Genomic DNA, 22,926 nt, shown 5'->3' on the forward strand with positions numbered 1-22,926 from the left:
TTCAGTTTTGACCCTTTTAGCCTATGTGAAATTACTAAAATGCCCCTACGGTGCATAGTATGGCTATAATTAACAAATTTCACATATATATGATACCCTACTGTTATAACTTATTAAATTAAGCATATTTACGGATTATATCAGACCTGGAACTCAGAATGATATTTAAACTCTTTTATAGCTTTTAAAATGACCAAAATATCCCTTCGGGGCATAAAATGGTCTTAAACTCGTTTTGGGCATAACGGAAGGTATCCTACTGATATCACAACATATTTAAGGCATATTGACTTAGGGAACCTGTTCATGACTCTGTTGGTTACCCGTTACGCACTTTTCGCGTTCGGATCGGCTTATGTAACTAGTTTGCATAAATTAGCCGAAATGGGTCAAACCTTATCATTGTTATCTCAAAATTCAGAATGTGATGAGGTTACCCATATTAAACAAGTATACAAGCTTGTCGGGTCAAAGCCACATTCTAGGACGGTCTTCGCTTATTTATACGATTAAATCGTATTCATTCTTTAAAACTAACCGGTCTAAGCTTAGGCTTAATTAAAGACCCGTTAGGAATCTGATAGGTTATTAAAAACCTTCGTTCCAGATTTAGGAGCCCAGTAAAAGCTATCTGTACTTTCTTAGTGGTATACGGCTGGGATAAATTGTATAAATTTGCTCAGGTAAATACGTTTAACTTATTTTCCCTATACGGGCTTGGGGTACGGTATATAAAATAGTGCTTGGTCGGGGAATTGACCTTAACCAGTCGGTGGTTAAGTGTTGTCAAATTAACCCGTTTAAAAATGTTGTTTTGTTTGTTTAACGCCTTTGGGGGTTTAATGACCATGTCCCAGATATCCTTGGCATCATTCAAAGAATGGCCACGACCTTAGCATACGGGTGTAGGCGTACACCCGTGGTGCATTTCAATAAAGTATAATCGTCGGTCGAGAGAAGTCTCGCGGTAGAATTATATTAAGTGGTGTGTCTATTAATCTTTAACCCGGTACGACCCGGGCAACTGAACGCATAACAGACATGTAATTCTTTTACAAGATTATTAAGCAAATAATTATCCCAAGTTATAAAAAGTTTTGTGCCGCGGGCATTCAAATCAATTTTTAAAACATTTTCAAAATGAGTCAGTTAAATTGTATTTACAAGTGTAAACTGACGTATTTTCCAAAAAGGTTAAGTGCAGGTACTACGCGTAATAGGCTGGTCACTCCTTAGCATCAATAAAAGTCTCGCAAGCTTAGGATGCCTGAAGTCTGTTGAACAATGTTTTACTTTTATTGCGATCCACCCGTGGATCTTTTACTTTCCGTTTGTAATACTTGGATATTACTTCGTATCGGATTGTAATATATTTTATCTTTTGCTTCCGCTGTGCATTTAAATTTGTGTTGTTTGACTATGATGATATCAACTACGTCACGGTACTCCCCACCGGGCCCACCGGTGACACGTGGAAAATAGGGGTGTGACACTAACACTTGGTTGTTTGATTATTTGTCATGCTTTTTGAGGTATTTTAACAGCGAGTTAAACCATGGAACGTGGGTCCTTACTTGCTTCACCGGTTCGGGCAGGAATCACCCAAGTCCGGCCGGTGAACTGTTCGGAACGGTAGTTTGATGTTTAACCCGAAATCGGTGAACCTTGTGGATAGTATCTGAATCTTGAACCTTTTAACCGTTAGAATGATTAGTTAGTTGGTTCGAGCTCCGTTTCTATCAATCAGGATGCTTCCTCTTCGATCAGCAACCCTTTTCGAATGTTTCACGACGGTTTTCGATATTTCGATTTCGATAGACGGTGATAAGAATACGATAGAGTTCCTAGTCAAATTACTTTCAGTCCCAACTACTATATCTAACATACAATCACCTATAAGTCACGTTCCGATGTCGGTTTCGATTGAGTTTGATTGCCTTTCGAGTTTCGATTCGAGTTTCGATTGATTCGATTGAATACCACACAAAACATAAGGTAAACATGCACAAGTAACACATAAGGCACACACACACGTAAGCATTACCACAGCAGTTTCGCATAGTTCGAGTCTTGAGTTCGATTGATTGATTTGATTAGCTTGATTATTGATTGATTAATTTATCGCATTGTTACTTCCTATTATTCACAGTCGTAAATCGGTCGCATTGATTAAACATTCGATCATTTTATTTAGACAACACTTACTCCACATAATACAAATAAAACACAAAATCGACTAATTACAGTCAAAGAAGTCAAAGTTGACTTGGACTTTGACTTTGACTTTGACATTCGAAAACACGGGGTGTTACAATAACCAGGGTCGTCTAGGCCCCCCCACCCTTATACGAGGCTTAGACGACTCGTATAGAACTATACGCGTCGTCTTAGCTTTTTATTAAATGACCATTTTGCCCCTTTATAGACCCCCGTATAGGCATTATTCAGGGGTAAAATGGTAATTAACCAATCCAAAAAGATATTTCTGGAATGGTTAATTACCATTTTACCCCTGACTAAGTCCTATACTGGTGGCTTTACAGGGGCAAAATGGTCATTTAATAAACATTTTTTTAATAATTAAAAAAGAAAAAGTGAAACATTTGCCGCCCAATATGTATTGTCGTATAGACCTATACGTGTCGTCTATGGTTGTAAATTACCTTTATGCCCCTGTTTAAGGCCTATACTGGGGACTTTCAGGGGTATATTAGTAATTAAAATACTTTCAGGGGTATATTAGAAATGATGCCGCCCCTATAGACTACCCGTACAGGTCTATACGAATCGTCCTTTTTTAATAAATTCAAATTTTGATATTCAAATTTTCAAAATTCAAATTTTCAAAAACCCGCTCTCACAGACGACCAATCTAGATTTATACGAGGCGTCTGGTGTTTGTAGAATGACCTTTTAGCCCCTGAAATAAGCCTAGATTGGGGGCATATCAGGGGCAAAATGGTCTTTTGAGAAATCATATACGACACGTCTAGCTCTATACGAGTCGTATATATGTAATTTTTTTATAAAAATGTGATTAACTTGTTTTAATCAATTCTAATTATAGAAAAATGATAGAAATTATAAAAAAAAATTATAGAAATTGTAGAAAATTATAGGAATTAATACAAAAAAATACTATTAGTTACAAAAAATACTATTAATTACAGAAATCATTCTTCCGTATCAGTGTCGATGTAATTAAGACTAGGGTTTAATCTTGGCGGAGGATTCATTATCGATGTATACCATTCTAGACGTGGCAAGTACATATCTTCCCATTGTTCCGTATGGGGACTTCGGTGGGTCAACCATAGCCCGTGTGCTGGTGGCATTGGATATTCCCCTTCCAGCTTAACATGTATGAAGTGGTTCTCGTTAACGTGTGTAAGCGTTATGAATAATGGTTGTTGATTAGCCGGAGGACTTAGTATCGGGAAGAAAGTGGAACTCGCACCCATGGTTGTCGTTAACAGGTGCACCCCGATACCGTACGTTTCTGCAATAAGAAGTAAATAATTAAAACATTTAAGCTAATAACTGTTACCGGAACGCTTTCGTGCACCCAGTTGTCGCTAGAATACTACCCGAAGATATAGTTGCCGTCCCAATATGATGACATTTCAACGCTCTGGGATGACAAGAACGCAAATACAAACAACAAGAGTGTCTTTCGAATAAATACAAGAAGAAACAGAATGTGTGAATGTGTGTGTTTGTTGAATGCTCGGATGTGGACCAAGAATGCACTGTATGTTGCATTTTATGTGAGATATAGACGCCTCGTATAGCTCTAGATTCCCCGTATGACTTTAAGTCACATGTCAGACACATAGTCAAATCATAGTCAAATCAGTCAGTAAGACGCCTCGTATAGGCCTATACGAGGCGTCTAAGTACCCTCGTATTGGTCCCTCGTACAGGCCTAGACCTAGACTCCCCGTCTGATGTGACTGATGTGATGTTGTATGAGGTGCAGAAGCTGGTTGGGAAAAGCAACCCTATACGCCTCGTATACCCCTATACGAGGCGTCTAGAAAGGTGTGGAAATAGGCATTAAGGTGTGTGAATATGTCAACCCCTTTGTGAAAACTACATGGAATATTCCACAATTTACTCCAAAATAAGAACTAAATAGATAATATATACGCAGGTCACTAAAATAATCATTCGTTTACAAAAAGCCACAAGAATGGGGGTTAATTTAGGGATGGTAAACAAACCCAGTAGAAAACCCGAAACATTTCAGCTGGTATTTGGGTATGAGACAGGTATGTTGCTATAGTTCAAGGGTTTAGGACAGATATGGTATTAGGTGGTACCAGCCCGATTACCCTAACATGTTTACCGGCATCAAAACTGAATGTATTAGAAGCATAGTTAAATATTAGAGATGTTTTCTGTTATGGGCATCTCGACAAAGCGGACTTGGTGGTGCTTCAGATTATACATAATAAGCCCCGACTCATCAGCTACGTTTTGATTATTATCATAAATTATAATGGAATGCATATCATTTGTAATCTACTTTTCTTTACTGTTGGGTTTGTAGCTTTAGAAAACAGATTATGTTTAAATTTCAACAGCAAGCAAGAATCTCACCTCTGTTCAGATCATAAAAATTTATGTAAATACGTCCTACCACTTATTTTAAACAACTTATATTCAACACGAGATGAATCATTAATGCATGATAAACATTAGAATCAACACACTTGTTCTTTTCATTTCACCATAAAGTAGTCGTCAGAATTAACGTTAAACCCATAACTGAAAATCGGTTCTAGAAGCCAATCATCTTCAAATTTGAGGGTTTCCACTTGGTTATGAACCATAAGATCTGGCTGATTAAGCAGAAGCAGCGTTTCCATGTAGGGAATCAGATAATATGAAGCAAATATATTGTCAATCACAACATTATCATTATGTTTTGAGTAAGGCTCATAAACAACTTTGTTACGATTATCGTAGATTGAAAAACTAAAGCTAATTATAGGTTCACCACTCTTTCTAAATCCCTTTACTTTTGCACAGTGTGTGCTAACATTAATAGTGAATAGCTTTGTAAACAGTTTAGAAACCCCATCCTCCATCATCCATACATCGTAACCCAGATCATTGACACGTTCAAGCACAACAAGAGACTCCTTTAGTTTTAACATGGACAAAATATGTTTATACCTCTGGTGTGCTAAACTATCTGGGAGGCTCACTTCTTTAAATTCTTCGCGGGTGAAATCAAACGAAATAATCATATAATCGAAGCTAAACCCACCATCCACATCAGCCCTATCAGCAGCAAGCCAATAAATAGACCCATCTATAGTAACTACCTGATCACAGTAACTGTCAAACTCAATTGAACTACGAGGAAGATTGCCGCTATATGGAGATCTCCAAGTCCCTGTGCTTAAAGTAAAAACCTCAGCATGCCAAGTTACACTTTCCATAGCACTCTGACTCCGAATAGGTGTAATCTTGACAATTTTCGGATCGGTAGTCTCGCGACAAACCCCAAAACCTAAAACATTTTTATAAACCTCCCCACCTGCCACATTAGGCATAAGTACAGCGATTGCTTTTCTAATCAAAATATTCCAAATAATAGCTATTCTGGTCTGGTCCTCATAATAAGACAAACAAAACAAGCCATGAGAGCAGCCGATTAGATCATAGTCATAATCTAAAGCCATTGTGGGAAAGTGAGGGGAACTTTGTGGTGGGGAAAAGTATGATCATCAGCAATTGAAACATACTTATCCTCACAATCACAATAGGTTAGAAATAGATGTTGCGGGTTTGTGTGTTGGCCGTTGTACTGCGTAATGAAATCAGGGCTATCGATGAGAGACTTCCATGCTTTGCAGACGGATCGGAACTGAATCAAGGATTTGGCAGGAAGCTTTTTCATGATTTCCATTTGCATTTCGAATGGTATGTTGTCTGACATTTTGACAGTTGCGTGTGGTGGTATGTATGTATTTCTAGGGTTTACGAGTGACGACGATTTGGGTGGAGCCAAATTTTAATTTTTTAAGATGTTATTATATGCGATTTGTATCCAGCATTTTTAAGCAAAACGACGCTGTGGCCAATAATTCTTGGGCTTTTCTAGGGAGGGGTTCTTCAGTCGATGTGTTTAACACATTGCATTGGGCTTTTGTATTTGTTTAATCCAATTGCACATTCAACTTGGGCCACCGCTACAAACATGTATAAGAAATAAGATTTCCTATGTAATGTTCTAGCATGTTAATCCAGATACATAGTATATATTTTTCTCTCTTTATCAAAGAAATATTAGTTTATTATTCTTGTTTTTATATTTATCACTAGGGGTATGTGCCATCCCCGTTGCGGGCGCTAAACTGACTATTTCTTATGTATTCCGGTTACTTCTACATGTAGGTCCCGAAAACGGATGATCGATTTTCACTACCAAAGCCTTGTTTATAACAAACAAAGTTAAGTGTGCGGAATCCACTTAACTAAGCCAAATCAAACATAGAACAAAGTACACACAATGGTTAACCAAAGAAACACACTTGTTTGATTAACTGGATGAGAATGCACAACTGATACAAACACAGTTTACAGACTTGCAGGGTATTCTCTCATCTCTGAACACTAACTGTGACTATCTGTGCTTTATATAGCAGCTGGGCTGTTAAGATTGACGAAACAGAAGATGGGCCGACGAAACACATCTAAGCCCAAAACAAGGCCCAACAGACGACGAATCACATGCGATTCGTCGTTGACTTTGATGAAACAGATACAACATATCAAAGGTCTGTTTCGTCGACATGTGTTCGACGAAACAGACCTGTTTTGTCGAAGGCTGCACAAGGTCAACTATTTTCTGCATAACAGACAGCAAAACAGCAGGCAACAGATAGCATTTACATAATGACAGAATTACCCTTCATATGCAACATGCATTGTTTTACGACTATTACATAACAAGAGAGACAAATAAGTCAGACACAAGCGGATAGGAGGATATCCGACTTGGTCGACTGCGAATACAGACTCGATAATTGATAAAAGACCGTACAAAATACAATGTAACGTATAAGACTAGTGACAGACACAAAAATGCATCAACAAACTCCCCCTTGTCTGTTACTCGTCTTCGGTCTTCATATCTACCTTCTTCAGTGACGTTCGGACCAGGAACTGCCCGAATGTATTCCCCTGTAGTAACAGTAACAAGCGACGCGCTGAAACTTTAACGCATGGTGTGCGTCCTTGTCTTCATAAAATATATCATGTCGGTACAACTTGTTGATGTCGGATGCAGACATAGTGACCAACCACATTGGATCCAACATCCTGAAGTTCTCCTGATCACCATTAAACACGATAACTGCCTCATGAGTGTCGGAATCATAGCACCATAAACGCATACCACCCAGAAAGTCTTGCCTCATTGGCATCAAAGGAATCTTGTCTACCACTCTCGCCGGCTCATAAATAAGTTTGTATTTGCCAGTGTTGGTTGCCGGATCAAGCGTAAATTTGATTTGCTGGTAGATGGGGAACTGAGGTTTGTAAGACTTATCCTTCCACCCAGACTTCTTGTTCATTCTAATCAATCGTTCAAATAACGTCGCACCATCATATTTTGAACGATTTTTGAGATCTATGTTTGTCAAAGCGGCCACATCATAAAATGGCAAAGATAGAATGCTCAGTAAAGATCGAAAGTACTGGATCCCAAACTCCCGCTTGATTGCAACACAATGTATCTCCTTTACAAACATCCAACACAGAATTCTCCCGCTGGGCTCCACCTTCTCAAACCGTAAGTAGTCAACTTGAGTAGCCTCAGGCACAGGTTTGGCAGCTTTTGACAAGAACCGTTGACGCCACGCGGAGAATGCATCGGTGGCATTTTCTGATGAATCGCAGTTCTTCAGATGCTCGTCAATGTCTTCTACATTGTCTTTCAACCAGTCTTCATCAAACGGGGCAAACTCAGTTCCATCTTGTCTAACATACGAACACTTCTTCACATCTCCTTTGAAGACAATTTCTTCGATAATTTCAGCGTTTGAAGATTCCGGCTCACTAGGCATCTTTTCAATCTCATCATCATCCACATCTCTCATTGCATTTAGGGTAATCAGTTGCTGTTGTGAGAGATCTTCTACAATTTCACCTTCTTCAAGCAATTCACCGGTGAATGGATGAACAACCTGCAATGCGAGATCAGCACTGCTAGGAATGTGAGATGTATCTTCAATTTGATGTACTTCTTCAGCTGCTCCAGAAGAAGTTCCTTGTGTAGATTCAACTGTTTGTGGCTGAGCAACAATAATCGCTAAAGATGTAGCTGCTGTCGGTTGCTGAGATGTAGCAGAGGGATCAGGATTACCTTGATCCTCGGGATCATCATCCCTTTTCTTCAATATTTCTTGCTGCTTACATCTATCCTCCCATAGTGTAGCAACCCTAGATCGTAGAAAGTCGTAGCCAGCGTTTAACTTTTTAGCCCCTTCAAGAATTGTGGTATTTCGCGAGTCGTACCACTCTTTGATGACATCACATCTCCGGCTCAGATCTTCCGCCAGCTTTTGAAGTACAGAGCTACTTCTTTGTCTTTCTTCATCTGCAGCTCTTAATCGGACATTTTCAGCCTTAAGTTGATCGATCTCAGCTTGTTGGCATTGTATGACAGCTTGTTGTTCACCAGCAGCAGATTTTAACCTATCAATCTCCACCTGATGACTGATTTGATCATTCTTCGTAATCCGAATGAAATCAGTCTGTCTCTGAATCCGGTCTGCTGCAGCCTCATATTGAGAGAACAGGAAGTTGTTCTTTTCTTCTTGAGTCATTTCTGAGAAGATCCTTTGACGTTCACCACTAGGTTGAGAAGTGGTTGCTCTAATTGCAGCAGCCATGGATCGTTGAGGAATAACCTGAGTAGATACAGTTTGAGCTGCAGGAGGTGAAGATACCACAGGTGGCTCTTGAACAGGTGTTTGTGGCACAGACCCTTGGGTGGAGGTACTTAAGTATCTTCGAGATTTCTTCTTTTTCTGATGTTCTGCAGACTTTTCTGCTTTCCTTTTTCTTGCAAGTTCCGCTTCAGAATCCGAAGGAATGTATTCCGGATCATCTTCTTGTCTGATCTTCCTTAGTCTCTTTACACCGCGTTCATCTAGATACATCTCGTATCCAGGTTCGATCAGATGATCATCGGAAGAATCAGAATCAGCCTCATCATCACCATCGGCTGATGTATCACCCGCTGACACTCCCCCTGCTGATGTACCACCAGTAGTTCCAACACTTCATGCACCTACGGCACCTGCATCACCACCATCACCACCTTCATCATCACTATCATTCCCCGAACTATCCGAATCAACTGGATCTGGACCAAACTTTTCACTCATTCTCCTTTTCAACTCAGGTTCTTCATCATCTGATTCACTATCGTTGTGACGCCATTTGTTCTCTTCAGGAGCAACGTATGCAGTATCACCCAGAGCACCAAACAACTTTCTTGGAGGATTGCTTTCCTTGTATCTTTTGTGCGCAAGATTCTTAATAATCCTTAAAGAATTGAAGTTCATTGCCTCGATCTTCAGAACATCGTTGTCGGCTTTAGGAAGATCTGGATGTTGAACATTCATAAACATTTGAAGGAATCAAGGATACATCCAGAACTTGTTCCCAATTGTTCTGTTCCTCCCAGTTCTTGTCAAGTTTTCTTTCATGTTGCCAAAGATGTACCTTGAGATACTAAACGGTTTGTTCAGCACCAAGGCCACCATAACACCAACTAGATCGTTGCCAGCCATGTCATAACCGGCACGTCTATTGCTGAGGCACTGGATGAGAATGTGTAGCAGAAATTTGTATGGTAACGGCAGATCACCTTTATTGATTTGCGCGCTGAAGATGTCTCGGGTACATTTCATGCGTAGTAAACAGCCTCGCGTACACATAATCGAGATAGAATCTGGAGCGTCCGGATTATCTTGTAGTTGAAGTACTTCGTTCAGAATATCCGGAGATACGATCACATCCACATTGTTCACACGTCCTCTCATAACGTCTCTTCCATCCATCTGCACAACGTTCGCTGAATCCCAGAATGCCTTGATAAGTGACTTGTACACAGGCGTCGAGAACGTAACGGCATAGTTTATACGAGACTCCCTGATCCACCTAGTGATTTCTTTCAATTCATCAAGTTTTTCATCCGGATCCAAGTAGGCAACTTGATTGTGGCGTTTCTCGGACATTATCTCCTCTTCAGTTTTGTTTTCCTTCTTTGTTGCGGGCTTTCGTTTTCCCTCTTTCGGTGCCATCTGCAATTTGAAATGTCCACAATAAGCAACAATCACATAACAAATGCATTTAGACATGTATGGATACAAGTTCATGTATCCACTTGAAAGACAGCCTCTCAACCATGTCTACTGTGAACACATTACAGACTATGAAAATTTCCTAAGGCATGGACGACGAAACAGAATTCACTCGACGAAACAGAAGTAGGCTTGATGAAACAGAGATTTATAGTTGACCAGTTCTGATTCGTTGACCCTTCTGCGTTTCGTCAGAGACAAGTTCGACGAAACAGAATTTGGGGGTTGACTAGTTCTAATTCGTTGACCATTCTGTTTCGCCAATTATGTCCTCGACGAAACGGAGACATGTTTGACCATTTCTGTTTCGTTGACTATTCTGTTTCGCCGACAGTCTGATTTGCCGACTGTCTGATTCGTTAAGGTTAGGGTTTGAAATTGGGCGTTTCGCCGTATGGGGTTTAAACGAAATGCAGATCACAATAACTTACTAACAGTTATTTGTTTATCCCAAACCAAGTACAAATCGTGCCCAAAAACGATTAGGGATGTGATTTTCGGTTAACAACCCGTTCAATATGGTAAACCCACTACAAACTTTAATCCCTTGTTTTTCAACACAAACCCAAACCCAAATCAGAGTCAAGCAAACATACAAGCACCTAGTTATAACAGTTACAGAAGGAAATCACAACAAGTTCAACATCAACACATATAATATCAAGGAAAAACATTGTCACAGAGGGTCTCCGACGGTTTCCGATGAAAACCGAAGGTGCAAAATACGAAAAATATACCCAGAAACAAGTTTGCACCTTTGAACTTTGTGAAATTTAGATGAAAATCGGATGATTTGAGTGAGTAAAAGGGGAACCGAAAGTATGGGGGTATGGGGGTTTTGAGTGTTTAGGAGAAGATGAATAGTTGTTTGTTTGAAAAAGTAACCAAATGTCTGACAGGTTGGACTTATATACACCGACTCCCTTTTTCGGCGAAACAGATTTCGACCAAACGCATATGGGCTTTGACGAAACAGAGATTTGGACCTGGACTTGGGCCGGCAATCTTAGCCCATGGCGAAACAGAAACGGGCTATTCCGTTTCGTCATAGTCTCGACGAGACAGCCTGTTTCGTCGAACACCAACATGTTTGACCAAGGTTGATCAAAGTTAAACCTTGACTTTAACCAGATTTTGATTCGTCGATAGAAATCTGTTTCGTCGACTGTGTTTTGATTCGTCGACATCTTTTTCAAAATCACTAAGGCATGAAAAATTTTGTATACTGAACAGGTTTTAGCAATTTACCATTTTGACATTCAGTTTGAGTTTTCAAACACAAGGACGTTTTATGAAGTAGGTTTCCGGCTTCCGGCATAAACACCAAGCAACAACTTTGGCTTAATCAAAAACCGAACTTACACACTACACTACAAGCAAATTTAAAACATGAAAAACTAAACTAAATGCAATTTGAAAAGATAAACACTTGTACAAGTGCAACTTTTGCGAGTTTCAAGGATAAGGAATCATACCAGCTTACGGTCTTGGTCAACATGATTTGATTTCTGCTTAAAGTTCTTGATAAGTATACTACCTCGATTATCGGTATTGTTGTCCACATAAACTCATGCTTATCAAACGTAATCACACTTTAGGAGATACGCTTTACGGTAAGGATTATACTTACAAGTCGATGTGAATCCACTTCACGACACATTCCCGTATCAAGGTATGCACGAGAATTCATCTTACCGGTGAGTATACTGATTATCATCTGTTTGACCGTATAAGATGTGAGATACTCACTTATTTTGATTTGAAAACCAAGCCCTATGTGATAGAATCACTTATTGATGAAGAACTTGATTTTCGATGCATGAGGACACAGGAGCAAGTCCGTGAACAGGTCAGTACTTTCGTACAACAGAGAGACGAACTTGACTCCCGGATAGATGTGATATTTTATCACTTATTTGTTTGGACATGTGATTGTTTATCACTTATTGAGGTCGGATGCAATATGTACACGTATGTATGGTATCATGGAAGATCTAGACTTGCGTCCCCGTTATTTTTCGGTAAAAGATACAACCATGATACCCAGATGATAAGCAGCAAAAAGACCGAATATCTCCGAACCTCGACAATCTATCAAACGAAATTTCGGTACCAAGACCATATGCCAATGAATGGTTCCCACCGGACTTGAAGTCTGTTAGGTTTGTATCATCCTGCACATTTTAGTTTGATTGTGAGCCTACCGATACATCGTTAGAAGAAATACTTATCATTTGTTTAACGTTTTTAACCATGTTGACCGACCACACCAGTGAATATCATCACCTTCCTTTTTCCAAGAAGCTCATTTTGGGTTTTCTATTTTTTTTTTATTTTTGCATTTTTCCAAACGAAAAGACAGAACATAAAGACATCTTTTTGGATTTTTGAGTTTTTCTAATGTTTTTGTATTTTCTTGAAATTTTCTCCCCCTAAAATGCTAAAAGATTACGAAAGTGAAAATCTTTTTGTATTTTTCGAATTTTGAAAGAAAATATTTACAAAAACGATTAGCCAAAGAGGTTTACTCTGGTATCACCTTAATGCCATTGACCAAAAGTAGATAATCAAACCGTGATTTATCAAATGCTTTTGTAACACGTTGGTGATCGGTGGGGATATGAATGACATCGATTAACCTTTTGTCAAAACAATCACGTATGAAGTGATATTTAATTTCGATGTGTTTGGTCTTGGAATGCTGCACAGGATTTCTAGTGATCTGTAAGGCAGCATTGTTATCAACAAAAATAGGAGTAGATAGGAATTCAAAACTGTAGTTGCGCATTTGTTGTTGTATCCACAAGACTTGGAAGCAACAACTGGAGGCAGCAATGTATTCTGCTTCACAAGTTGATGTAGCAACACACGTTTGCTTCTTGCACTGCCACGTAACTAGGCGATTTCCTAAGAATTGACATCCTGCTGTTGTTGATTTGCCATCAATTTTGCAACCGCCGAAATCAGAATCACTGTATGCAGTCAAATCAAAGCAATCATCCCTAGGGTACCAAAGACCGGTGTCTGGGCATCCCTTCAAATAGCGAAAAATCCTTTTAACAGCTGACAGATGAGAGGCCTTCGGGTTGGCTTGATATCTTGCAAGCAGGCACGTTGGATACAAGATGTCAGGCCTCAAAGCAGTGAGATACATGAGAGATCCGATCATGGCGCGATAGTATGAAGAGTTGATGCTTTCACCCTTCAAATCCGGAGTAATCCCGTGATTCTGCGGAAGTGGGGTACCAATGGGCGTTGCTTCTGACATCTGGAACCGGCTCAAGATGTCACCAACATATTTAGTCTGATGGATAAATATCCCAGACTCGGTTTGTTGAACTTGTAGGCCCAAAAAGAAAGTCATCTCCCCCATAGCGCTCATATCGAACTTTTCCTGCATAATACGTTCGAATTGCCTGCACAAAGAGTCATTAGTAGAACCAAATATGATATCATCAACGTATACCTGTACCAACAGAAGATCTCCATCTTGTTCCTTGATAAAGAGAGTGCAATCGATAAGACCTCGTCGAAATCCATTCTCCAGAAGATAGTTGGATAAGGTTGCGTACCAAGCCCTAGGTGCTTGATGTAAACCATAAAGAGCTTTGTTGAGCAACCAGACCCGATCGGGGTGAATTGGATCTTCAAAACCTGGAGGTTGTTCGACGTACACCTCTTCTTGAACTATCCCATGAAGAAAAGCACTTTTGACATCCATCTGGTAGACTTTGAATCCTTTAAAAGAAGCATAAGCAAGAAAGATCCGAATAGCTTCCAGACGTGCAACTGGTGCATAAACTTCATTGTAGTCAATCCCCTCAATTTGCCGAAAACCTTGTACAACCAGTCTAGCTTTGTTGCGAATAACTACTCCACGATCGTCCTTCTTGCATTTAAAAACCCAACGAGTGCCAATTTTCTTGTAATTCTCCGGTCTTTCAACAAGCTTCCAAACACCAAGCTTTTGAAATTGCTGCAGTTCGTCCTGCATGGCTTCAACCCAAGCATTATCTTTTAAGGCTTCTTTCCAAGATTTTGGTTCTTCTTGTGAGATGTAACACGCGAAGGACCAATCATTTTGAAGACCAGATTCTCTGATGGCTGAATATAAACCAGCATTCTGGTTGTTTCTCAGCTGATTACGCGTCTGCACACCGCGATGGACATCTCCTATAATATTCTGCTGGGGATGGGTATCATGAATCCTCATTTCAGGATTTTCAGGAACACGTGCATTGATACCCAGATTGTTAAGATTGAGATCAACAACCAACTCCACACCGGGAATGTGTGTAGAGGTGGATGCATTCCCCTCAGCAGTATCTACATTCTGCACATGAGGCGTATCAACAGAGGCACCTTGAACAGGAGCAACTGGAGCTGAAGATCCTTCTGCTGCATCATGATATTCATCATCTTCCAAAGACTCATTGTAATCAGCAGCATCTTCAAATACCTCATTTTGTACCGTATTGTTAACCGAAGAAGAACCTTGAGGGTTAACAATAACAGGTCTCACCAATGGCGAGTCAGCAGCGTTGTCACTGTCAAATAACATTCTAGCGGCTGCAGATTCTTCGTCAAAGGTTGGCAGATTAAAGGAGTCAACAGTCCATCGTAATCGAACATCCAAGGATCACCCGGAGCCCTAACAGGACTTGTGTATCTTTGAACCCTTACTTCACTCCATAGTTCAATCTTTTTGGTTGCCAGATTCCATACACGAAAATTTGAAGTTGGATATCCAAGGAAGAAACCATCGATAGCTTTAGCGCCAAACTTTCCATCCGGCTCGATCATAGTACATGGAGCGCCAAACGGTTCTAAGTAAGAAAGATCCGGTTTCCTTTTCTGTAGAAGTTCGAAACAAGTTTTGCCATGTCTCTTAACTGTAAGAACTCGGTTTAAAGTGTAGCACGCAGTTGACACCGCCTCCCCCAGAATTGAACAGGGAGTTCCGACTCTACCAGCATTGTTCTTGCAGTTTCAATAATCGTCCGATTCTTCCTCTCAGCGATGCCGTTTTGTTGTGGAGTGTAACGAGAACTGTATTCATGCAGAATGCCTTTGAAGTACAGAACTCATCCATCACATGATTCTTGAACTCCGTTCCATTGTCGCTTCTGATCCTCTTAACTTTCAACGTGTAGAGATTCTCCAACATTGTAAGAAGATCTTTGAGGATGCCAGGAGTATCACTCTTCTGTGCCATGAAAGATACCCAAGAAAATCTAGAATAGTCATCGGTAACCACTAGACAATAAGCATCTCCGAATGTTGTCTTGTGCTTCATAGGTCCAAAAAGGTCCATATGAAGACGTTCGAGAGGCATGCTGACAATGTTGATTTTCTTCAAAGGGTAAGACTTCTTTGTTTGCTTCCCTTTCTGGCACGAGACACAGATATCTTGTAGATGAAAACTTCTCACAGGCACACCATTCACAAGATTGTTTTTCACCAAATGGTTCATCTTCCTCAAGTGAATGTGTCCCATTCTTCTATGCCAAGATATAGACTCCTTTTCTGTGGCTTTCGAGACAAAGCAAGTGACTTGTGCAGATGTTGTAATCGCTTGGCTCATATCAAGAATATAAAGATCATTAACTCTTGGAGCCGATAAGAGAATCCATTCTTTAGGAATCTTGAAACCAGGTTTAAGCACATAACAACCGGCATCATCAAAATGCACGGTGAACTTTTTATCGCAGATTTGCGACACACTGAGAAGATTATGATCAATTTGACGAACATAATTGATCTTATCGAAACACACAATACCATTGGAGATACTTCCCTCTCCAGTGATGTATCCGCCTTTGTCTCCTGCAAATGCGACATAGCCTCCTCTAATATTTCTCACGTCATATAGAAGCCGTAAGTCGCCTGTCATGTGCCTGGATGCTCCACTATCAACAATCCAATGACTATTAATAGTTCCTCCTGGAACACCCTGCACATGTCGTTCAAAGATCAGTTGAGGATGGGGACCCAAGCCTTAGTGGTCTTGGGTCGTCCCTGAGCATCACGAAACGTGATCTCAATTTCTTGATGATTCTCAAACACAACTGCTCCCCCTGAACTATCACCCGTCTTAGGTTTCCAAGTTTGTTTTTGTTTACCAGATTGAGTGTTGTAAACAGATTTTGAAGCTTCTGGTTTTAAAGGTTGTAAAACACTTGGTTCCCTTTCTACTGTTTTGACTTCAGATTTTAAAGCCTTTTCCACAGCTTTGATGTTCTTACGTCGTTGTTTCGTTTCTTGTTCTTTAACTGTTCGTTTATCATATTTTGGTGAAACTGAACGACGTTGCGGGTGAACCTCTTCAGGTGGTGCTTTCTCAACAAATTTATCTTTTGGAGCGTTTGGGCAATTTTTAATGATATGTCCAAACTCCCCACATTTAAAACATGTTCTCCTTTCCACAAACTTAAGAGAGTTCAATTGACCAACAGATGTCGAATTCGTAGAGCCTGAGGTACTTGCCTTTTCATCACACCCGTTTGTGTGTTGGGTGTAATTGTTATCACTATTACGTTTTAAAATCGTGACTTGTTGTACAAAATCGGTGTTTGATTTGTTTTCAAAAGTCTTAATTTTATCTGTACCCTTTGATGCTATGAATTTAACATCTTTTGCTTTCTTTTGATAACGAGCCCCTTTTGTTTCAGATTTTGATTGAGAGACATTAGGCTTTTGAGCTCGCCTTTCTGGTTGTTTACCCTTAGAAGCAATAGGTTGTTGTTTTGTTGGTGGTTTTTGATTTCCAAATTGTTATCTAATTTCAGCCTTAGGAACTGGATCACATTGAGTTATAACAACTCCTGTGAGTGTTTTTCCCAAAAACTTGTTGGTGTTATCTTCAAAAACTTTATCAATCGAAGATGGATTGACATTTTTAATTGGAAAATCATGGTCTGAATAGATTCTTGAATCACCAACCAAAGTGTACAACACATTACTGCTTTTAATGGTAGACACAGATGTCTTGTCATTCTTGACAGGATCTATCACTTGTTTGACCACAGGAGTATCAGGATTACAAAGAATATGATTTTAAAATGGAATTTGTACTCCTTTGATCTTGTTGAGTGAATTATCCTGATCAGTTACATCTGTTTCTGATTCATCATCTGACGACTCATAGTCCTCAATGATCAGAGGACTTTGTTTCGTACATGTCGAGGCTTCTGGTTGCTCAGATGATGTGTTTGAAGAACCGTCCGGTTTGAACCCTAGGCCAGTAGAAAATTCCTCATAATCAAGAGGCACACTGGGTTCATATAGTGGCATATCTTCTTCATCGGGCATTTTGGTATAGTTATGTCTCAAAGGGGGCGGACATTTCTCATACCCTACGCCTTTCTTGTTTCCCTTCAGTTGTTGAACATCAATGATGTGATCAAGCACAAATCGGGAGTTAGAATAACTTTCCAACTTTTGCTTGATAGCATCATGCTCGCATTTGGCTATGGCTAGTTCCTTTTTGGTTTCCTCAACAATATTTATGTAATCGTTTATGCTAACTTGTTTGTGATAAACCACTTTGTTAACTTCGGAAACACTTTTCTTTAGGGTTTCAATTACATATTTAAATTCTTTTTCGTTTCAAACTAAAGCCATATTAGCCTCTTTGCACTTTGACAGTTCAATAACCAAACTTTGGTTATGACTATGAAGCTTTTCTGATTCAAGCTTCATATCTGCACAAGATTTACAAACACTAGGAGCAGGAGTTTCAGAATTTACCTGACTCGAAGAGGCTGAGACATTTGCCATAAAGGCAGTTTGAAAAGAAAACGATCCATCTTCAGAAAAGAACTTCTCCATTTCCCTAGATGCAGCAGCAGCCTTCTTGATCAGAACTGATTTCTGACATTTTAACTCCTCAGCTTCATTTAACAAGTCTTCAACATCAGAACTTGCTTCCTCCATCACATCAGACTCAGATTCAGAGTGATTATCCCTAGAAATAGAACCTTCTTCATCAGAACTCCCAGAATAACCAGAACTGTTGTCACTTTCAGAAAACTCTTCCTTATGAACATGCTTAATGTGATTGATGATCTTTGCATAACATGTTGTTCCTCCTCCTTGATCACCTTCCCCAAACTGTACAGACCAGTCACATCCTTCATCAGCTTGAACTGTCAATGCTCGATTGGAATTTGATGGTCTAGACTGGTTCTGATTGTTATTCACTGCTACAATCCTCCTTTCACAATTCTCTTGCTGGGCATTGACATTTGAAGTACTCGTCTGGTTTCTGAATGGGTTATGATTGCCCTGTTTGGTTGGTCAGGTGCACTCACGTTTGAAATGCCCCTTCTCGCCACAATTGAAACATGTGACAGCATTTATATCAAACCCGTACTTCGTATCCTTTTTCCCTTCCAACGAAGTTCTTCCAGTTCGAGCCATAAAGTTTTTTGCCTTCTAACTACACTAGCAAAAGCCCATTTAATATCCATTAACTCCATCTCATCCCTGTCGATCTGTTGACAATCTTCATTGGTCATATTGATGTTTCCAATTTGACCTGCCACCAACCCGCAATAAGCACTGACCATTGTATTAATGAGTTCCATATGCTCCTTTGCTACTTCAATGCTAACTTGTGAGAGGTTTGAAGTATCGACTCTGACCGTGTTAGGGTTGAGGGGTGGAGGATTGTTGGCATAATGAGCTTGTTGTTGTGGTTGTGACTGTGGTGTGGGTATTGATTGTGAAAGATAGGTGCTTTGATCAAACTGTGGTTGAGCAGTGGTAACTTGAGGTGTAGGAATGGTTTGTGAAAGATAAGCACTTTGATCCCACTGTGGTTGTGCTTGATTGAACTGTTGAAACGGAGAACAAAAGCCGTTTGAAGCTTCGGTTGTTGAACGGAACTAGAACTAGCTGAAGTACCAAAACCAGGCAAATACATTTCTGTATTTTGAGGAGGTGCAGCTGCAATTCTTTTAGCCTTCCTAATTTCTTCTTCATTCTTGTGTTCTAACTTCTGAATGAATTCATAGAGACTGGCATTGGCTGCATCCAGTGCACCCGTATGTTTCAGAAGCTCAATGAATGGACTCCACTTAGGAGGTAGAGCATCAGCAAACCGAGCAATCATTTCCTGATGGGTAGCATTAACATTGTAAGAACTCATTTCACTAATCAAATGATAGAAACGTGAAGTCATATCATTTAGGGTTTCATTTTCCAAGAACTGAAATGATTCAAACTCTTTCTTTAACAGATCATGGCGAGTCTTCCTAGAAGCTGCATTCCCTTCTCCTCTCGCCACCAATGCATCCCATAGACTTTTCGTGGTCTTACAATACCCAAATTGATGATAGATTTCTTTGTGAAGCGCTTGTGTAAGTATGGCAAACGCCTTTTTCTCCAAGTCATAAGCTTTCTTATCATCCTCAAGCATATTAGCATAACCTGCTGAAGTTGATGCTGCTGTTTCGAGGGCAGGGTTGACCGCATTAATGAAACACGTCCAAAGTTCGGTGCTTTGCCCTTGAACATGGGTATGGAAACGTCCCTTCCATGATGGATAATCATTCATGTGATTTAACTTTGGCGGGCGATTGTTGCTACCCGTCTCACTCTCGCTCAACAAGAGATTTTGAATGCTTTGGTTTTGATTTGATACCAAGGCCCATTGACTTGCACTTATGGACGGTTGTTGTTGAGGTATGGAGTTTGCTAAGTAAGAGGCCATATATGTCTGATTTGAACTTTGACCTGGTCGTGGGTCCGTACTCTAGTCCCATGGACTTGTGCAACTCATTTTTGATGTATACTTGTAGAATACCTGATCAAACACTTGAAAACACAATGTTATGATAGACTTGCAAACCTTCTGTTGAAAAATGACAACACTTACGACGAAACACTTTTTACAAAACAGATTTGTTTTGACGAAACGACTGATGACGAAACAGATTCTGTTTCGTCGAAGTAGTATGGCAAAACAGATTCCTGATTCGTCTAAGGGACCTTTGGCGAAACAGACTTTGATTCGTCGAAGGGACCTTTGGAGAAATGCTTTTCGTTTCGTCGAAGGGACCTTTGGCGAAACACTTTTCTGTTTCGTCGAAGAGACCTTTGGCGAAATGCTTTTCGTTTCGTTGACTTCTGTTTCGTTGGAAGTTTGATTCGTCGAGGTCTGATTCGTCAAAAAGGTTGTCAGGGGTTGGTAAAGTAGGTGAATTGTTTATACCCAAGCTGTCAACTCACACACGACTTTTAACCCATGCTTTATCACCAACTTTTGGTATGGTGGATAATAGATTTGACCTATTACTATTTTCAATGTAAACCTTATCTGTTAGTTGAATAAAGATCAAAAAGTGAATTTGTCAAGAACACTTTGAATATTGTATGAAGATATGAAGAACACAAGAACAATCTGGTAAACTGACAACTTTCCGAACACAACCTTTGTCTAAAACTTTAAACAAAAACCAACTGTAAAAATGTAAACACTTAAACAAGTAGGGTTTTCAGTAAAACTTTTAGCAAACACACAACATCCACAGATTTTTTAAAGTCCTTTTTCCAGAAAATACTAAGTTTTAAGACCAACTTTCTGAGAAAAACACACAAACACTTGTTAAACAACCGAACTATGTTTGATTTTAAACAAGGATAAGAGCCACTGCTCTGATACCACTTGTAGGTCCCGAAATCGGAGGATCGATTTTCACTACCAAAGCCTTGTTTATAACAAACAAAGTTAAGTGTGCGGAATCCACTTAACTAAGCCAAATCAAACATAGAACAAAGTACACACAATGGTTAACCAAAGAAACACACTCGTTTGATTAACTGGATGAGAATGCACAACTGATACAAACACAGTTTACAGACTTGCAGGGTATTCTCTCATCTCTGAACTCTAACTGTGACTATCTGTGCCTTTATATAGCAGCTGGGCTGTTAAGATTGACGAAACAGAAGATGGGCCGACGAAACACATCTAAGCCCAAAACAAGGCCCAACAGACGACGAATCACATGCGATTCGTCGTTGACTTTGACGAAACAGAAAAAACATATCAAAGGTCTGTTTCGTCGACATGTGTTCGACGAAACAAACCTGTTTCGTCGAAGGCTGCACAAGGTCAACTGTTTTCTGCATAACAGACAGCAAAACAGCAGGCAACAGATAGCATTTACATAATGACAGAATTACCCTTCATATGCAACATGCATTGTTTTACGACTATTACATAACAAGAGAGACAAATAAGTCAGACACAAGCGGATAGGAGGATATCCGACTTGGTCTACTGCGAATACAGACTCGATAATTGATAAAAGACCGTACAAAATACAACGTAACGTATAAGACTAGTGAGAGACACAAAAATGCATCAACACTACATACTACTTATAACATGATATTAAAAAAAAATACACCGAATCAACCAAGTAAACTAAAATCCTACCATAGTTTTGCTATAAAAAAGAAGTTAACTCAAAAAACTAAAACAATGGCAAACATGTAATTTAGAGCTGGGGCAAAACAGCAATTGGTCAGGACCAATGAGGGAGTGGTAGGCAGCTGTTTGACACGAATAAAAACTACATTGAGTCAATAGTTTTGTAAAAAAAAGATTGGCAAGATTGCAATTTTGAACTGGGGCAAAATCATATTTTGAACTAAGGGCAAAATCGTAAAGCTAGGGGCAAAATCATAATTTTATTTTGAACCGGAGGCAAAAACGTTATGTTTAACTGAGGACAAAATCAAAATTTTTTGCTGGGGGCAAAACCCAAAATTTATTTTAAACTGTGGTGAAATGGTAATTTTAAACTCAGGATAAAATCGTAATTTAGCTGGACCAATGGGGAAGTGTTAGGCAGCAGCCTGACACTATTTCCCAACCTTCCATTTGTAGTATTTTGAACTAAGGGCAAAATCGTAACTTTTATTTGGGGCAAAACCATAAAATTTTATTTTGAATTTGGGGCAAAAACGTAATTTTTAACTAAGGACAAAATCGTATTTTGTATTTTGAACTGGGGGCAAAACAAAAATTTTATTTTAAACTTGGGCGAAATCGTAATTTGGCTACATCATTCCCCGACCTTCCTTTTGTAAAAAGCAAAAAAATCCAAACATCCAAATTGCATGCAACTACTATTTCCTTCAATGGAAAATGTAGATATAGAAGATATGTATATAAACTGACTCAATATAGCATTCGTTAACCAATTTTTTCTCTCTCATAATATGTACGTCTGTGTTCCGGTTACTTGTACATACTACTCATAACATAATATCAAAAAAAAAAATTAAATCGATTCAACCAATTAAAACAAAACACTACCATACTTTTGCTAAAAAAACTAAAACCATGGAAAAAACTACCAGTTGGCACGAATAAAAATTATATCGAGCCAACCAAATAGAACAAAGCACTATCATAGTTTCATAAAAAAATAAATAAAAAAAAGACTAAAACAAATTTTACACTGGGACAAAATTGTAATTCGACGGGAAAGAAAAATGGAATATAATCAAAATGATCAAGTTA

This window comes from Helianthus annuus, chromosome 6, assembly GCF_002127325.2.
Source record: "Helianthus annuus cultivar XRQ/B chromosome 6, HanXRQr2.0-SUNRISE, whole genome shotgun sequence".
Classification (NCBI taxonomy): domain Eukaryota; kingdom Viridiplantae; phylum Streptophyta; class Magnoliopsida; order Asterales; family Asteraceae; genus Helianthus; species Helianthus annuus.